Genomic DNA, 12,053 nt, shown 5'->3' with positions numbered 1-12,053 from the left:
GGACAGCAGTACCACACTGCAATACCTCCAGAGAGGCACTCAAGCAGTAAATCAGGAAAATGAAAATTAGAAAGCAGCAGCATTTGAAACATAAATATGACCCGTAGGACCTCATAGGATGGGCTGCTATGTCCTTTTCCCCCCCAACATCAGCAATTGTGGACCAATTATAAGAGGAGCTCCAGCTATTCAGTAAAGTACAGATTTAAATGACCAGGTAATCGCTTATCATATCATTATGCTTTAATAAGATCTTAAGAATAAAGGATGAGACAGAAAGCCAATGAGGTCACCCATGCTGCTTCTTTCTATGCAGCAGATTCCAATATGTTAGCGCTCTGCAGTACTTCAGACCAAAAAGGCGATCTGATCATCTACTAACAACTTTCTAAAAGCATCTGTATCTTTTTCCAGGGTCAGATAGTCAAAAGATGAATTAGGTTTATACTGTTGCAGACAAGTACTGGAAATAAATATCTTTTTCCCTTCAAGTGGTACACGCTCCAATATTCATAGAGTTGAAAGATGTTACACATTTATACATTCAGTAAGCATTTGTGAGAAACTACAATAACAACACAGGCATTTCCAACCCACGGTCCACAAGCCACATGGGTATTCATAATAATAATAACAACAACAACAACAACAACAACAACTCCGCTGTTGCCGGTCCCAAGCCCGGATGAGAAAGGAGGAGGGTTGGGGTCAGGTTGGCATCTGGTCCCATAAAAAAACCCCGCCAACCCATACAATATGGTGAAAAAAACGAATAAGAATTCCATACCGCATCGGTCGTCACGCGGGTTAACAAGGGCCACGGCGGATGTTGGGGTCCCTGGACATCCGTCGACAAGTGGGCTACAAGTGGACCAGCCAACAAAACGACAAAAATATAGTGCAGATGAAAACCGTGCCATAATGGCCTGTTACTACAACCCAGAGCCAGAAAAAAGAGGCTATTTAAAGCGAATGTATGAATTAAGGAAACAACAATATCCAGATTCAAATGTTAGTGCACAACGACTAGCAGATCAAAGGCGATTTATTATACGGAATAAAGTGTTTAGTGAAGTTGAACATGAGGAAATTCAGGCAAATTGCAAAACCCAAAAAACAATATCACAAGCAGAAATAACTGATATTCAAGACACAACTAAAGACATTATAGTAGAACTCCCAGAAGAAGCTCTCAGGGAGGAAATAACACCACCACCACTAGAACCAGTTATCACTGAACCAACTGATGAACTAACTCAAAAACAAAAAGAATTGAAGGATAAGATCATGGAGCATTTTCTGCTTAATGAGGAAAGGCAATGTTTACCATCACTAAAAACTGTGCCTAAGAAAATTTTGGCCCCTATCATGAAAATGGTTAATGCAGTGTTTTCAACAATTGAATCGGGATCCATCTTGGAAACGAACCAGTTAATGTACAGCGCAGCTGTAATAGTCACTAATGAACTAGGCATTAAAATCAAAGTACCTAGTCACACAACAGAAAAAGCATCAAAGCCAAAGTGGAAAATCCGATTAGAACAAAAAGTCAAAAAATTAAGGGCAGATGCTAGTAATTTAAAGAACATGCATGAGCAACGGCTTAAAAACAACAAAACCATAGATCTGTTAATCAGAAGATATCGATTGGATACAAGAAACATCAATGAAGCTGTAGAGATTGTAAAACAGCGGATAACAGCAACAGCTAGAAAAATTGAAAGATATGAGGCACGAATCATCCAATATAAACAAAATCAGCAATTTCGATCAGACCAATGGCGTTTTTATCAAAGTCTTAATGTGAATGGTGACACCAAAAGTGAAAAACCAGAAAAGCAGGCCACAGTTGAATTCTGGAAAGAATTGTGGGAAAATGCAAAGGACTACAATAAGGAAGCAAAGTGGATACATGACTTTGAGAAAATCATTAGCAACAAACAAATGCAAGTATTAGAGATAACAACTGAGATGGTCAAAAATCGAGTAAAAAAGGTAAAGAATTGGACATCACCTGGAAAGGACCAATTACATGGTTTCTGGCTCAAATATCTGACCAGTTTACATGCAATATTGGCCAGGCAACTGAATGAAATTTTACAAAAGAGCCAAATTGATGAATGGTTGACAACTGGAAAAACATACTTGATTCAGAAAGATGCAACTAAAGGAACAACACCTGAAAACTACAGACCAATAACATGCTTGCCAACAACCTTCAAATTACTCACAGGCATTATTGCAGATAACATGATGGATTATTTGGAAACAAACAACATCTTGCCAGTAGAGCAAAAAGGCAACAAAAGAAGGAGCAGGGGCACAAAAGATCAACTCCTAATTGATAAAATGATATCAGAAAATTGTAAGAACAGAAAAACGAACTTGAATATGGTCTGGATTGATTACAAAAAGGCATTTGACTCACTCCACATAGTTGGATCATAAAATGCTTACAAACAACTGGCATTAGCAAAAATATTACATCCTTTACTGAAAAGGCGATGAAACAATGGAGAATTGAGTTGGCAGTAGGGAATGAGAGCTACGGAATGGTTAATATCAAGCAAGGAATTTTCCAGGGTGATTCACTTTCACCTCTTCTCTTCATCATCGCAATGATCCCACTATCAGTAATCTTAAAAAAAATGAAATTAGGTTACCAAACAGCCAAAGAAGCTGAAAAAAATTCGCATTTACTATATATGGATTATTTGAAACTCTATGGAAAGTCAGAAATAGAAATCCAATCATTGACAAACACAGTCCGAGTATTCAGCACCGATATTTCAATGCAGTTTGGCATGGAAAAATGTGCCATTCTATCCATAAAAAGGGGCAAAATCACTGCATGTGAGGGAATTGAAATGCCCAATGGCCAACTAATTAAATGCAACGAAAATGAAGCCTACAAATACTTAGGCATTCTGCAGTTGGATAACATCAAGCATGGAGAAGTAAAAACTATTGTCAGGCGAGAATACACCAACAGAGTTAGGAAAATTTTGAAATCTAAATTGAATGGTGGAAATACAATCAAGGCCATAAATACCTGGGCAATACCAGTTATAAGATACACAGCTGTATAGTTAACTGGACACAAGCTGATTTGGACATTTTGGATCGAAAAACCAGGAAACTAATGACAATGCACTACAGTTTACATCCATGTGGTGATACTGATAGATTGTACCTGCCCCGAAAATCAGGTGGCAGAGGATTATTACAAGTGAAGCAAACAGTTGAAGAAGAAAAACATGCACTGGCTGATTATTTAAAAGAAAGTCAAGAAGATCTATTAATCGAAGTAAAGAACAAAAATCTACTGAAGGCCCAACAGACAAAACAAGAATACAGAAAAGATGTGATAAAATCAAGAATGGAGAGTTGGCAGAACAAAGCACTGCATGGCCAATTTCTGGAAAAAAATAAAAGATAAAGTGGACAGTAAACAAAATTGGTTATAGTTAACAACAGGTACATTAAAGAAAGAAACAGAGTCACTAATCCTGGCTGCGCAAGAACAAGCTATCCGCAGAAATGCCATTAAGGCCAAAATCGAAAAATCCTCTGATGATGCCAAATGCAGACTTTGCAAAGAAGCTGATGAAACTGTTGATCACATACTCAGCTGCTGTAAAAAAATTGCGCAGACTGATTATAAATTGCGGCACAATTCAGTAGCACAAATGATCCATTGGAATTTGTGCAAAAATTATAATATTAAAACAGCAACAAACTGGTGGGAACATCAGCCTGAAAAAGTCACCGAAAATCAGATGGTCAAGATCTTGTGAGATTTCCGTATACAAACGGACAAAATACTGGCGCATAATACACCAGACATCACACTGGTTGAGAAAAATAAGCTCACAATCATAGACATCGCAAAACCAGGTGATAGCAGGGTCGCCAAGAAGGAACATAAAAAAATCGCAAAATACCAGGACTTAAAAATCGAAATTCAACGACTGTGGCACAAACCAGCAGTGGTAATTCCAGTGGTAATTGGCACACTGGGTGCTATTCCCAAAGCACTGGAATTACATTTAAAACAGTTAAAAATTGACAAAATCACCATAAGTCAAATGCAAAAAGCCGCACTGCTTGGATCTGCACGCATAGTACGAAAATACGTTACAACGTCCTAGGCCCCTAGGTGGGGCCCGACTAGTAACCAATGCCAAATCCAGCGAAACAACTGGCCGCTGTGATACGATTGTAGTATAATAATAATAATAACAACAACAACAACAATATAAAGGTTGTATATATTAACTATATTGCATATTTGCTAGGCAACTCAAGACAATTCCTTTTTACTCAATGAGGCCCAGGCAGGCCAAAAGGTTGTATAACCATGAGCTACAGCTATCATATCTTCATATCAAAGGAAAACAGTTGCAAGAATTGTGTAAATTTTGTCCCAAATCTCTAGATCCCACATAAAGAGGGGGGAAAACATCACACATCTCTGCAAGAGAAGCATTAGGAGCATACTGGAGAGAATTCTAAATGAAAACATATTGGAAGTATGCTAGCATGACAAAATAGAACATGAATTGGCGAGAAAGCTGTGTACAGTCAGCAGCCATGAGAATACAAATCAGTGTGAGAACTACTTCCTTGGGTCTTACAGGGTCATAACTGTGAAAAATGCTTGAATTAATAAATGCATACAAGTTCAGAGCAGGTCATTCTGTTGCTTTGCAAAAGCAGAACTTGAACTTCTCCAGGTGTTCCTGTGCCAAAAAGGGATGTTTTTTGTCCTCTTCCTGGACTTCCCATAAGGACAGAGATCAGTATTTAATCCAAAGCATTTTCTTGCCCCAGTTAGTAAAGTAGCATTCCAGTTTTTAAAAGGCACATTTGAAAATTTTAATCATTCAGTTGAAACTGCCACAACATATGGAGCTTTTCTATGTACATTTCTCTACTGTATAAAAATTGTACTATCAATTCCCAAAAGCTACTTTTCATAGAAATTCCAACTACATTTTCTAATGCCAATTTCTAGCGCAAGATTCTGTGAAGTTCTTAAAAATAATTCAGTCGAAAACAGAAAAATACATTTTTTTTAGAAACAAATGTTCCATTTTCACATGAAAGTATCTTGAAACTTAAAGAAGTGGCACACTTTTTATATAACTGTTGCCATATATGAAACTTCATTATGTGGATTCAGAAGTAGGTTTTGACAGAATTGCAGGTACAAACACAGATAGCATTAACAGATGTGATAAATGAGAACACACCTGATAACTGGGAAGAAAAACTCCCTCAAGGAATTAACACTCTTATTTTTAAGAAACAAAATACAAAGTAAGACTGTGTATAGCTGTCACCTTTCTCAGTCTATAACTAGCAATTTGTTTTAGAGTAGATTCTGGTAAAGTATCTCCATTTGGAAGTTATTTCATTCTATTCAGCAGTGGGTTTTACATTTTGTTACCACTGGTTCACCCCGTGCGCACCTGCCCAATTCATGCAGGTATGCTTTGCAGGTGCACGTACCCCTTCCACGCATGTGCCCAGCCTTCCGCATATGCACTTTGCTCGTGCGCATCTTCCAAGCCTCAAAAATGTGCCTAAATAGGATGGCATAGATCTGGGGCAGGTGGGCAGGCCTAACTGCGATTTCTGCTACCGGTTCGGGCAAACCAGTCGGAACCGGCCACCTCTGATTCTATCGTGTACTGGTTTTAACCTGGACTCAGTTCTGGACTCTCACCACATCTGGAATTAAAGGTATCACATAGTGCCCCCCTAAGTTAACCAGAATACAATATCCATCAAAACCTGCAGTACAAATTTATATTCCTAAAAACTTGATCCTCAAATAGGAGATTAAATAAATAAATAAATAAAACATCTATGTAAAGCTTCTCTCATTATTGCCAATATATGAGAATTAAAGGTACATTATTTAAAACACTGAAACCCTATTTGGTGAGGGGGAGGGGAAGAATCTTTTGGCACAAATTATAAAATCACCTGAAATTATTGGGCCCTTGTCTGAAAAAAAAAGTTTACAAAAGTTTAGCTTCACATTCCAAAACATTCTGCTGATACATTTATTCTATCTACCTTCTGTTTTTTTCTAACTTGTGCCCCATAAAATGTGTTGCTTGCACAATTTAAAGGATCTTTTCCCCTTGTTATTTTAATATATTGGTAAAGAGGGAATTGAACATTGCAATACATTTCAGATGGGGCACACAAAATCTCCATGCCTGATTACTCACATCTCAATAGACTGAAACGAGTTCAGGGGGAAATGCTATAAAGAGCCAAAATTGTTATTTCACTTTCCAAATTTAAAAAGGGAAGGTGAGAATTACTTGAAAGGCAGGTTACAGACCAAATTAAGGACTTTGATTTGGATATGCTAAATATAATCCAAGCATTTCAACCAAGCAATTTCTAACATCAGCCTTCTCTCTCTTTCTTGTGTGGAAAGTCCAGTGGTATTTACTCCTAAGTGAGTAGGCATACAAGTAGAACGTGATTTAACTGGAAAGTCCTCTGGCTTGACTGGTTTGTAGTTCAGACCATCCTAAATCCGGATGAACGAAATAAGAGTCTACACTACATCTTCCTTAGCTTACTGTGTTAAACAATAAAAGACTAATTTTAATCAGGCTACAAAACAAATGATATTAGCTTTCATCAAGAATGCATCCATGATAAAATTTAAAACTAGCTACAAAATCATTTAGCAGGGGGGAAAACCAGCTCTATAATTAGCTGCTTTTTTTTCCTTGTTCAAAAAATGTAAATGTTTTTACCGAGCAACTTTGCATCGGGCAAACAGTATTATTTTAAAAGAAAGCATTTCCACAAATTGGATCATCTCAAAATCATAAACTGAGGATAAGAATTACACATCTTTCAATACTTAAAAAGAAAATGCACATATCAACACGTACAGATTGCCAAGGCACTGTTTGATACTGCCCCCTTTTGCCAAGTGAAGCCAACAGCCGTGGCTTACATTCAAACTTTTCCTAGTTGTGCAAATCCCCAGAAACATATTGAACAAAATGTGCAGCCATGACAAAACTGCAGAAAAGGATAATAAACTACAGTCTGAGAATCTAAGACTCACAGTTAAACCTGGATATGAAAGATTTTTATCCTTTGCCGTTGTAGTTCCGGATGAAATCCCTTCTCCCTGCCCACTTTGCAACCAAAGATTCCACTGTAATTAGAACATTATGAAAGAGTTTAATTATTGTGTTTAGCCAATCCTCACCATTGAAACACCAACGGGGGGGGGGGATTTTTTTCCCCCAGATACTTCACTATATGGTATTTGGCTATGGCAATTGATGCATGTATGCCTGGAATGAAGTCCCACGGACTATAATGACAGTTATTCCTGTACTAGGTGATACTTTCAGCTCTAAACTTGTCTCACTTCAATGTCTTGAACAGCATTAGAATTCACCCAGACCTCTATTTCTTCCACAGTCATACTAAGTTCATTGTCGACACTGCTCAAACAAATGTATTTTCTCCAGGTTCAAACAGTTACATCAGACAAAAGATATGACCTGCGGCCAACCAGATAACACTGAATTTTATTCTCAGCATTTGATGGTATGAGCCAATGTGGCTGAGGTCATAAGTCCTCCATCCTTACTTACATTTAAAGAGGGCAATAAATACCATACACAAACCTATGATGAACAATCCCTTTAGCACCCTTTATCTGTCAAAGCACTTTTTACCAGATTATGAGTCTGTAGCACTCATGTATTATTAATTGTAAAGACTGAGCAAAAGTAATTTTACTGAATGCCCTGAAAACTATAGGAACCTTCCTGAAAGACCATCCCAGTACAATCCCAGTCATTTGAACAGATTAACATTCAACTAATCAACCTTGTACCTCGTATAGAACTGTCTGCAGATATGTTATGAACATGAGGCCAAAGTTGCCCTAAGACCCAAAGAATCCTCATTTCCTAGTAGAATGTTTGCAAACCTGTTTCAACAGCCATAAAATCCAAATTACAGTGTTTCTCAATCTCAGCAACTCTAAGAAATCTGGATTTCAACTCCCAGAATTCCCCAGCCAAAAAAATAATACGTCCAGTAAGGAGACTCGGAGGTCTCAGGCACTACACCGTATTCCAAAAAGCAAAACTGTCTTCCTTCAAAATCAAAAGTAAGATTGAGGAAAAAATATTGTCAGATGTTGTCTAAAGTTGTAACTGAAGTTCAAACACAAAGATGCACATACACTTCCGTTAAAAGATGCTAGTGCTCCGAAATGATGTTTGCAGTGATTATGACAAAATAAACATTATACTCACACAACCTTTGCATTGTTTTAAGTAATAGGGATCGAGAGGTATGTAACTTTAGAAAAAAAAACAACACAAAAGACTAAAGAAAACATTAAGAAAAAAGCTTTTAAATCAAGCTGTAAACTAGTCAATCATTCATCTTGCTTCATAAAATATATAAACTTGTAATGCTGTGGCGATATATACAAGAAGACAAATCACTGTTAGCTAAAAAAAATCAAATTGAAAAAAATCAAGCTTACAATCTTGTCAGAAGCTGCAGCCTTTATTCCACGTAAATGCCTTGCTTGAGGCATAGTAGCACTGCCACTAGGGGTATTTTATGTTTGGGGCTAAGAGCTTCCCTTTAAAAAGCAACATTCCTTAAAACAACTCTTAACCCAGAATGTCTAAACCAATAGACATCATCTTCCAATCCATTTCCTACCTCTTGTTCAAAATCTTGTGTTAGAATTCCTCAAGACACAGTCAAAGCATCCTAGCAGGAATGAAAGATCAACCACGGTCTAAGATACCTGGGATACTCTCACACGGGCTCTGCTGTTCTCTCTTCCAACAACACACTGCAAAGCTGAACACACAATTCTCCCTGAACCAGTTTATTCTTCAGAGACCATTAATCATAAAGCACAATCTGAAAGGGGAGTGAAAAAGTTATCATCAGAGGAGTCAGTAAGAAAAACAAATGATTCAAGTGGATGCTGCATCTATTTTAAAACTCTGAGTAATTTGTTTGAGCATTAGCAGAATTCACTTCCCACCCCACGCTTCCAGTGTGTAACTGCAATACTTTTTCTTGATTGCCTTATTGAGCTGACATAAGCAGCAAGTTAACTCTTCCAGGAACAGTGTGGATGAACAAAACCTCATCTAGCTATCAAGAGCCTCCCTTTCCAATATCTCTCTCCCTATTCAACAGCCAAAGTTTTCAGAAGAGGTGGTGGGGAAGGGCTCAGCTAGGTTAGCCCCTGGCTCAAACTTCAGAGGGCTTTTCCAAGTTGCCTTTCCTGCCATCTATTACAAGAAAACAGGGGGATAGTTTGGGAGGGTGGAAAGGAGGGAGGGATTTTTACCTTCCAATCAGAAACAGAAAAAGGAGGTTAATTTGGAACAGAGATTCAGTTTTGCCACTCCTGGTTGGGGTGGCGGGGAAGTAAAATAAAATGAAGGGCTGGGACGGAGACAAAAGCAGTGAAATGTTAAGAATTTAAAAAGCAGGATTCATGTTGCCTCAACTTCCCACTTTCTCTCTCACCACTCCAATCTTGAGGGGAGGGGGCAATTTATTTTTCTGCAAGACTGGAAAGCTCTTAACTGTTTGCCCACCACCAGGCATGGTGTGTGACATACCAACACAGAAGTGGAACTTGTTCAGGAATCAAGACCAACAGATTTCTTAGGTGAGGAGTTAGGGAAATAAAAAGGCACTTGGAGCATTGGAGGAGGACATTATGTCTGTGTGGAGTGGAAGAAAAGGGTGGTGCAGGTCTTAAATGTATTAGACTCCATTTGAGGTTTTTTCTTATCCCCCCTCCCTTTTCCAATTCCCCTTCCTCTTATTTCCAACAATGCATGAAACCAGAGAACCTTGCAAGCTTCTCTGCTTCCCTCTGCTTTTGATCTTCATCAGGACGTGAGCAGAAAGTTAATGGGGCCAGCCCTACCACAAAGGCAAATTACCAACCGAACACAACACAACGAAAAACAAAACAAACAAAAAAGCAAAGAAATATTATCTGCTGCTTCAGAGCCTACTTTTCTCCCCCAAAGGCATTACTCTCTCTGCTCAGCATCCCCTCAAGCTTTCTTACTGTTTGCACCCCCCCACCCCCCAATTCACGGACGGCGAGAGAATCCTGCGATTTAAACGGAATTAGGCAGCGCCAACCAAGCTGCCGGCGATTCGGGAGTCTGAACGGCTGCAGGATCACCATCGCTAGCTTTCCCCCCCCCCCCCTAAACCCGAAGAGGAATTTGCCGCGGGGCCCCGTGGCTCAGATGCTTTGCACCCACCTACCCACCCCTGGATCATAACGCATCCCAGGAACCATTCAGCAAAAAGAAAAAAGAAAAAAAAGAAAAAAGGACCACCACCACCCTAATACATCCGTCCCTTCCTCCTCTTCCGACGCCTTTCTTTGTTCCCAACGATCCAACCAAAGAAAAGGCGATACAACAACCTCCAGCAAAGAAAGAACAAAAAAAGGCAGCCACCTTTTTCGCCCAAGTCGCGCTTCAGACGAAAATTCTTTCCGCCTCCATCCTTTTCCAGCGACAGACTACGCTTCCCTTCCTCCTCCTCCTCCCCCTCCTCTCCCCCCTGCAAACTCAAGTTCCTAAACTTTACAACTTCCTCCTCCACTTTGGGGTGGGGGAGAGAAAGAGAGAAGGCGAGGAAAAGAGAGAGCTCCCCCCAAACACACACACACACACCTCCTCGCAGACAAGCGTGGATGGCGTGCAACTCACCCTTTGTGAGGTCTCCCGGGCGACGGCGCACAACTGTTCACCCGCACATATTTGAAACGAAAGCCTCTCAAACCAGAAGACGAAGAAGAAGCGAAGGAAAAGCAAGAAAGTCCCGGCAAAGCGGCGGCGATCGCGTGTTCCTAGTAGCCACCTTGACGTTTCCTCCGATGCGAAAATCCGGAGCGAGCGGGCAATATCCCACCGCCAACTGCAGTCGCCCGGGAGTCGCCGTCCTCCTCCAGCCCTCCTCCTCCTCCTCCTCTCGCTCGCTCGCTCCCTCCTTTTCCAGCCAGAAGTCGTCCACTCTCTCCTATCAGAATCGCTTCAACCTTCTCCATCAGGAGGGGAGGAGACGGAGAAGGAAGGAGGGAGCAGCCAGCCAGCCAGCCAGCGAAGGGGGCTGCCTGCCCCACACGGGCTGATGTCAACTCGCCTCTTTTGAGAGTTCGCGCGGCACTTAGTCGCCCGCAATTCCCTTGCAGTTAAGGCGAACCTGGGCGACTGCGAAAGCGTAGCGATTCCCAACGCTGGCTTAAGAGGCAGCCAACAAACTAACTCCCTGTTTGGAGACTTGCACGCATCTATAGATAGAGAGGGATAAAAATAAATATAAACTCTTGAGCTTACCTCACCGCTTTATTCTCAACGGAGATTCTCCTATCGTTTGCCTTTTCCCGCTTCTGCGCCTTGGAACGATTATTTCGTCTACATGGAATTAACGTTGCCAGCTTTCTTTTTCTTTTCCATCCAGGAATGATGGTGCGGGCCGATTTATCGAAGGGTGCGTGCCCGAGGGCAGAAAGAGAGGGAGAAGCCGCCGGGGTGTTTGGTTCCCACTCCTCGAGCATGCGTGTGCGAAGGGCAAAGCTTAAATACCTTTAACTGCCGGTGCAAAACGGCGTTTAAAACCGTTTTGTGGCCGCTTACCTCTACCTGTCCCAGCAGAGAAGGAAAAATTTCCACCTGGCGGGACGTCCAAAGCGGGCTTTTTTTTTTCTCCTGGGCCCCCCTCCCTCTGCAACGTCGTTCTTCCCGCGGGGGGGGGAGTTAGCCCCAAATCTTTTTTTTAAAGCCCTCAAAGCATGCTTTCTTTTCAGCCAGCGTGGGGACTTCCTTGTTTACCTCGTTATTACATTTTTTTTTTTAAATGTAATATTTGCCCTTCGCGGTATTGCTTTGGTCTGTCCTTTTAATTTTTTTTTTTAAAGTTTTACTGAACGTTTTTAATTAGTGGTTTTCTCTTCACGCTTTCCGGCAACACTTCGTGTG

The 12,053-nt window shown here is 40.5% G+C and overlaps 1 protein-coding gene across 1 annotated transcript in view; it reads right to left on the bottom strand.

Annotated features, from left to right (window-relative positions):
* The window catches only part of SEMA5B (semaphorin 5B), a 623,924-nt gene extending 612,904 nt beyond the window's left edge, over positions 1–11,020 (bottom strand). Inside the window, exon 1 of the mRNA XM_032227708.1 lies at positions 10,785–11,020. The gene's annotated coding sequence lies outside the window, so the exon portion shown is untranslated. The remainder of the gene's footprint in view (positions 1–10,784) is intronic.
* Positions 11,021–12,053: the final 1,033 nt, after the last annotated feature.

This window comes from Thamnophis elegans, chromosome 1 (genome assembly GCF_009769535.1).
Source record: "Thamnophis elegans isolate rThaEle1 chromosome 1, rThaEle1.pri, whole genome shotgun sequence".
In the NCBI taxonomy this organism is placed as follows: Eukaryota; Metazoa; Chordata; class Lepidosauria; order Squamata; family Colubridae; genus Thamnophis; species Thamnophis elegans.
The sequence above is the reverse complement of the archived record's forward strand: the minus strand, read 5'-3'. Positions and strand labels throughout refer to the sequence as shown.